This window comes from Drosophila arizonae, chromosome X (assembly GCF_054131065.1).
Source record: "Drosophila arizonae isolate 15081-1271.41 chromosome X, UAZ_ARI_1.0, whole genome shotgun sequence".
Classification (NCBI taxonomy): Eukaryota; Metazoa; Arthropoda; class Insecta; order Diptera; family Drosophilidae; genus Drosophila; species Drosophila arizonae.
Window position 1 is genome coordinate 26,717,676 of NC_142927.1, and position 7,577 is coordinate 26,725,252.

Here is a 7,577-nt window from a genome sequence, read left to right on the forward strand (position 1 = left end):
GCGCTGATTCCGAGCATTCGGCACGGTTTTAAAATTATGAATTTTGTTCAAAATGAAACGAGCCGTAAGCAGAGCCGCATTCAGCTTTTGTACATCTTCTTCTTCTTCAGTGTTTTGTTGCTGCTGTTTTGGGTGGGTGCTGCTGCTGTTGCTGCTGCTTGTTGGTGGTGCGCGGCAGCAGCAGCAGAAGCAACAGCAACAGCAAAGTGTTAAGCCACAACGAGCAGCAATCGAGCCACCCTTGTCGCTGGCTTTTCTATGGCAATGCAGCTGAGGCGAAAGAACTTTGCGAATAATCTCTTGGAGAATGGCTTAGTTGGCTGATCAGTGCGGCCGCACTGTTGCCGCACTTCATGCGACGTTGTCGCATTTCCTGAGAGCTGTAACTCTTCATATATAACTCACCTGCGAATTGATTTATTTCTACATAGATTCAGACTCTTGATCTTCGCATCTGAAACTAAAGAAGTTCCATTATATATATTGCATATTGAGACGATTTATTCTTAAAATGGGAATTCTACGAGACAGTTTGTTTTTCAAGACCGTTACTTTAAGGGAAAGTATTTAAATCTTAACTTTTAAAAAATGTATTTATAAAAATCTATATAAATTTCATTTATATACTTGATTTAAAATCTTTCAAATCCTCCTCTTCCCTCCTCAGAGCTCTGGGTAGAGCAATATGTAGTATGGATCTTTGTGGATTCAGTTGTGATTCACTTCATGCCGTATGCCTAAGTGTTTATACTTTGAATCAGGGATATGAACTCGGATATATGTTTGACCGATTCTACTCCATATGCCCTTCAGTTTATTTATTCGTTTTTATTTCTACCCGTCTTGACCTATCCGTTCATTCAACCGCCCACCTGTCCGCCCGTTCGACTTTCCTTCCGCTCTTCTGGCCCTTCTTCCGCTCATTCGTCTATCCTTTCGCCCGCTTTTTAATCTAAGCTGAAACTAATTTTACTTTTATAATCTGGTAAACTTATTATTATTATATGAGATGCACAAGATAAGATATTCATGGCGAATGCTGAGTGACCCTTAGCTGTTAAATAATCTCAAAATAAATAGATCTTACAATATGTTTCGAAATATGTGGGCGTACAATATCATAGAAGTGTTCATTGCTGTTACAATTAAAACTATGGAAACTCCTAGCTGATAGATCAGTGCGACATACATAAATAGTCCCTCACTCTCTTTCTCTTTCTCTGTCTTTCTCTCCCTCTCACTCTATCTTCTTCTCTGTTTCTGTCTGTCTGTCTCTCTCTCTCTCTATTTCTTACTATCGCCCTCTAACTTGCTCTCCTTCTGACTCACTCTCGCTCTCTCACCGTCTCTCTCACTCTCCCTTTCTTTATCACTCTGTCTGTCTCCCTGTCTCGCTCCCTATCTCTCTCTCTCTCTCTCTCTCTCTCTCTCTCTCTCTCTCTCTCTCTCTCTCTGTCTCATTCGGGCAGTTGATGTATTCTAATATTCGTAAATATAAACTCGATGTACTCCAATCAAATCTATCTCATCTATTCAGCTAGTTCTGCTATGTAACATATAACCTAGATTTAATTTATCTATTAGAGGCTAGAATAAATATAAAGCTAGCTTAAAATTTCGCCTTGATCGCCTACACATACATATGTATATATATGTATCTATGGCTCATCTTCATTATCGTCTGTATGCCCCATATTCATAGTGAACGTTGCTAAATTTCAGATGCCGCTCATTTAGCAGGCCTGCAACGTTGCCAGACTTCATTACGACTTGAATTACGTGAGTGGCGCTGCTCGTGCCTGGCGGCCAGTTAACAGCGAGAACAAAAGACGTTGCTGAATGTGGAATACGGCAAAGGGACATGGAACTGGAAGTGGATGTGGAAGTGGATGTGGAAATGGATATGGAGATGCAAATGGAAATGAGAATGGAAATGGAAATGGGCAACGTGTTGCTAAAACGACGGGCCAACAATTGTGCGGCCGAGCCATAAGCTTATAATTTCTATTACAATAAAGGCCTTCGGATGCGAGCATGTAGAGCAGCGCTTTACTTTTTTTGCTTTCCTTTTTTTTTTTGCTTGTTATACCCACACATACCCTATAAGCGGAGGGTGCATCTAAAGGGGTATGACAAATCTGTAATACTGAGAAATCTTCCGCTACTTTACTAATCTACTAATTTGCTAGTCGGTTTTAATACAACTTTGATAGTATTTGTTCACCTGATATGCTGTTATATTGTTTACTTTACTGTACAACTGTGCTACTTTGCTACTTTGCTAGAGAGCTACAGTCCTACTGCCCTACTTTAACACCATGCTACTAAGCTTTTTACTACTACATGTATTACTATGCTACTTTACCAATATTTTACTTTGCTACTGTGCTACAATGCTACTATGCTAAAATTTAACTGTGCTACAATGCAACTAAGCTACAATTTAACTGTGCTACAATGCAACTGTGCTACATACTATCTAACTATGCTACAATGCAACTGTGCTACAATCTAACTGTACTACAATTTTACAATGACACTGTGCTGCAATCTAACTGTGCTACAATGCAACTGTGCTACAATGCAACTGTTCTACAATACAAGTGTACTATAATGCAACAGTGCCACAATACAACTGTACTACTTAGTTGTTATTTTACGAAACAGCTATTTTACTTTGATACTGTGATTCTTGCTTTCTTCTTTGTCTTTCTTTCTTTCTTTGCTTTCTTTGATATTCTTCTTTGCTACAATATTAGATTGTCACTCTGCTACTATGCTTATATGTTACTGTACTACTGTACCATTGTTCTCCTATATAACTTACTATCATGATACTACAAATCTCCAATACTACTTTGCTACTTTCCTACACCAATATTTTAGAGAAACTGTACTACTTTACTACTGTACTACTTTGCTATTTCCCTACATTAGTTATTGTTATGCTGTCGTACCTGGTTATTATTTGCTACTGTACTATTTTGTTACTATGCAACTGTACTACATTGTTACTGTGCTACTACTTTACTGGTTCTCCAGTAGTAATTTACTATAGTACCAGACTGAGTAATATCACAATGATATGCACTACAGCATAGTAGCAACTGAGTGTACAATGTTGAAAAATAAATATAGTATATAAATATCAATCAGTTAAATTTTTTATAAGGTATCTATTAGCTCTACACTCTCTGATTGCTCTATTTGAAAATTTGATATTAATATTTGATATGGTATTAAACAAAAATATGATTTTTATAAAGATTGATTCATTTTAGAATCGTTTCAATTTCATGTTTCGTGTATATTTGCCTTTAATTTGTAGGGCATATCGTACCATCATATGATATAGTGCTCTTATTTATAGGTGCTTATATGTATATATATTTATAAATATTTACATATATTGAAGCTGTTGCTATTGATTTTTATACTAAAATAAATGAATTATTTGTATTGTAAGTGCATTTTCTTTTGATTTTCAGTTGTGGTTTACAGGGCATCAGCTAGTCGGTCAGTCTTATTGGACCATTTATGATTGTTTATTTACAATAAATCATTATTTACGATTTTCTTCAGCTATAGTTTACAGGGCATCTGTTAGTCGCAACGCATTGAGTTCCAACATTTCAGTTTCATTATTTTTAATATTTTATTCTTATTTTTATTATTTTTTGCATTTTAATGAATATGCAAAGCGGCAGCGTTAACGTTGACTGCTGCTGCCTGTTTGCGACTTCATTAGCGACACCCCCTCCCCCCTCCCCCACCACTTAACAATGCAGCCGCTGCTCCTCCTCCTCCTGCTGTTGCTGCTGCTGCTCCTGCTGCTCCTGCTGCTCCTGCTGCTGGTGTTGCCAAGCAATTGCAACGTGTGTGCCATTCGCATCCGCATCCATGATGTTTCCGTTTACGTGTTTTATTTTTTTCGACGTACGGGTTGCTTTTCTTCTCTTTTCTGCTCCCTTCCCGCTGCGCTTCTCCTCTCTTCACAGCTTCTGCATTTTGTGTTTTATTCTTTTGCACTTGTTTGGAAATAAATACCATGTTAGCTGTTGCCGTTTGTCAGTCGCCCGTTGGGTGCGTTGTTAGAGATACGTGGCATTTCTCTTCTCTTCTCTCCATACCTTTCACACCCACACTCCCACACACACACACACATAGTTGGCCGTCTGCGCTGCACATCAAACGTCACGGCTGTAGCGACAGGAGCCAACGCAGCGCATCAGCTCGGAAGGAAGCTGTTCCCTGTGAGGCACCATTGTCTACTTGCCACTCCGCACCCGCCTCCGCCTCCGCCTCCGCCTCCATCTCCCCCCGGCACTCAACCCGCCCACTACCCCACCCACCTGCCTATTCCTTCGCACAAAGGCTGTGAATGTTTACACTTTGGATTTGGTGCTGGTCGTCGCATTTTTTCCCTTCTGTTTTTTTTTTTTTATACCCTGAACCCATTGAAAATGGGAAATCAGGGTATAATGGTTTTGTGAAAAAGTATGTAACGGGCAGAAGGAGGCGTGGCAGACCCCACAAAGTATATATATTCTTGATCAGCGCGACCAGCTGAGTCGATATAGCCCTGTCCGTCTGTCCGTCCGTCCGTCCGTCCGTCCGTCCGTCCGTATGAGTGCGTCGATCTCAGAAGTTATAAGAGCTAGAGAGCTGAAATTTGGCATGCATACTCATGAGTACCATACGCAGTACGAGTTTGTTTTATTTTTTCGATAAATTGTCCGATAACTTTTTTATCGAGAATAATCGAAAAATTGATTTTGTTTTTTCAGCCTAATTTGAACATTTTTAGACCTGGAGTCTTCAAATTTGCGTTGTATATAAAGTTAATCGATACAAAGATTTTGTAATTTACAGATTTTGGATACCACGCCCCCTTCTCCACCAATTTGTAAAAAACGCATTTCAAGTACTAGAGACTTGGTCTTTGGAATGTACACACATATTTACTATATGATTACACTCTAAAAGTTTCATTAAGATCATATGTTTACAAAAGAAATTATTCGACAAATAAATTCTCATAATATTGCCCACACCGCAGCGCAGCCCAAGCGCAGTCGCTGCTTACTGCGCAGTTAGCAGAGCGCAGGCTTATGCGTGCGTGTGGATGCATCTGTATGTATGTGTGTTCATAAAAGAAGTGCAGAATGATTAGAATATCAGCTTGGAGGGTTCAGGGTATCTCCTAGTCGAGCAGTCTCGACTGGAGCTTTCTTACTTGTTTTTTCATTTTTTTATGAAATTTGTTTGGCTTGCTCTGATTTTAAATGTGTTTGCTGTTAACGGTTGTTATGGCAATGCCTTGGGAGTGTGGGGCAAGCGCCGTGTAGCAGCGGCTGTTGCCACTTGCGGGTGGAACGGGAGTGGGCGTGGGTGTGGGTGTGGGTGTGGGACTGGGACTGACGCTGCCCCACTGGAGCATCTAACTGTCTAAGCGGCATCCATTTCAACTGCAGCGGCACATTGCTTAAATGCACACCACTCACATTTTCCCAATGCCACGTTGCCGCATTGCACAGCACTTAAATCTGTGCCTTAGATATTTACCTATGCTACGTTGCCCCACTTCACATGGCATTTCAATATTAGCGAGCTTCATAGTATGTAAATCGTTTCCCATGCTACGTTGCCAAATTTCAGACAGATTGTCTATTTTGCTACGTTGCCAAACAAACTATAGATATAGATTCTACGTTCTCAAATTTCAGACATACTGGATAGGTTGCTTATGCTACATTGCCAACAAATTCAGACATACATATATGTATATAAATATATATATAAATTAGGAAAACTTGATATTACTAAATGCTGCGCTGCCAAATTTCAGTTCAAGTATCTGATTTCTAAAGCATTGTTGCCAAACTTCAAAATATCATTTTATTTTGCTTTTGTTCTTTTTTATAAGACTTTGATAATTATAAATCTCTACATATATTTGATACGTTGCCAAACTTCACATTTATATGTTCTAATTGCTACGTTGCCGAACTTCATAGGTAAATGTTTTCGAACTTCATAACATATATTATATACTAATGATATGTTAAACATCAGACAATCTATATTTATCTGTTTGCAACGTTGTCAAACTTCTCAGCAGTAAGATATCAAAAAAGTCCATTATTTGCGAGCTCTGCCTGAATCTAAGTTGATTAAATCAAATCAGAATATATGTAAAGCACTCTAAACTTTTAGGCATCGCTACCATCGTACTACCAACTCTATCAATAGTTTATCTGGTTTAACTCTCACACAAAACATAATTTAAAACTTGTTTAATTTATGACTTTGTAATTAGAATGTTTCTCCGATTTGATGGGTTGCATAGAATTGCCATGTTGCCAAATTTCCTAGAACTTAACACAAATGAGACGTTGTCAAACTTCATCTAATCCCATCGTTCCAGATAGTCCTCTCACTTCATTGTCTTTAGTGGATAAATCTCTGCTGGATTTCGACTAGATTTGTTGTGCCAAATCAACTCACTCCACTCCACTCCACCCCACCCCACTCCGACCGCCAGGTGCTGGGTATCACCTGCACACGTGATTGTCGCCTGCACACGTACTATTTGTATAACAGTCTATAGACGCGCAATCTGCGAATAGTTGCAGAGCTTGCGAACGTCTCCACACACACACGCACACACACACACATGGCATACAATTTGTGCCACTTAAGTGTTGCGCATCCATTTCCGCTTAGGCAGCGGACGACCCAAACTCAGCCGACCCAACAGCACAGTCCCAGAGCAATCCACAGCAGCCTCTCACCCTCCTCCTCCCCCTCCCCCGCCCCCATCCTCCTTTCACACGCAACTCGAACCGCAATTCAACTAACTCAACCACAGACACAACCGCAGCCACATTATCCTTTGCCTTTATTTTTTTCAATTTTCACTCGAGCGTTGATTGAAATGTTCAACGAGCAACACACACACGCGCACACACACACACACACACTTACAATGAGATGAGAATGAGAATTGAGGACATGCAGCAGCCGGCAGCAGTCAGCGCGAAGAAGCTTGCCAGCCAGAAAGAGATAGAAGACACCCACAATCGGCTGGCCATGGCAGGGGTAGGGGGCAAGGAAGGTGGGTGGGTGGCTGCGCTTGGGTGGATTGGGCTGGATTTGTTTGGTCGGTTGGGTGGTTGCTTCTGCTGTTGCTCTGTCGGAGCTTATTTGTTTGTTTGCATATAAATTGCAATGTGCCGCCCGTCGCCTGTCGCCTGTCGCTTCAATTTTTTTTTTAGATTTTCAACTTTGTTTCTTGGCTTTTTGCTAAATGCTTTTACCAACAACAACAACAACCACAACCACCACCACCACCACCACCACCACCACTTGCACCTTCAGTCAGCCCGTCCGTCCGTCCGTCAGTCAGCCCATCATTCATCAAGTCGAATCAAGGCTGAGGCTCGCGTTTTACATTTGATTTTCGGCTCGGCAAACACATTTTTTCTCTCTTTCCTTTCCATTCCGGCTGGGCTAATGAATTAGTTTGTGGCTCTTGCCCCACGCAGCCCCGCGCTCCTTCATCAGTCCGAGTGAAT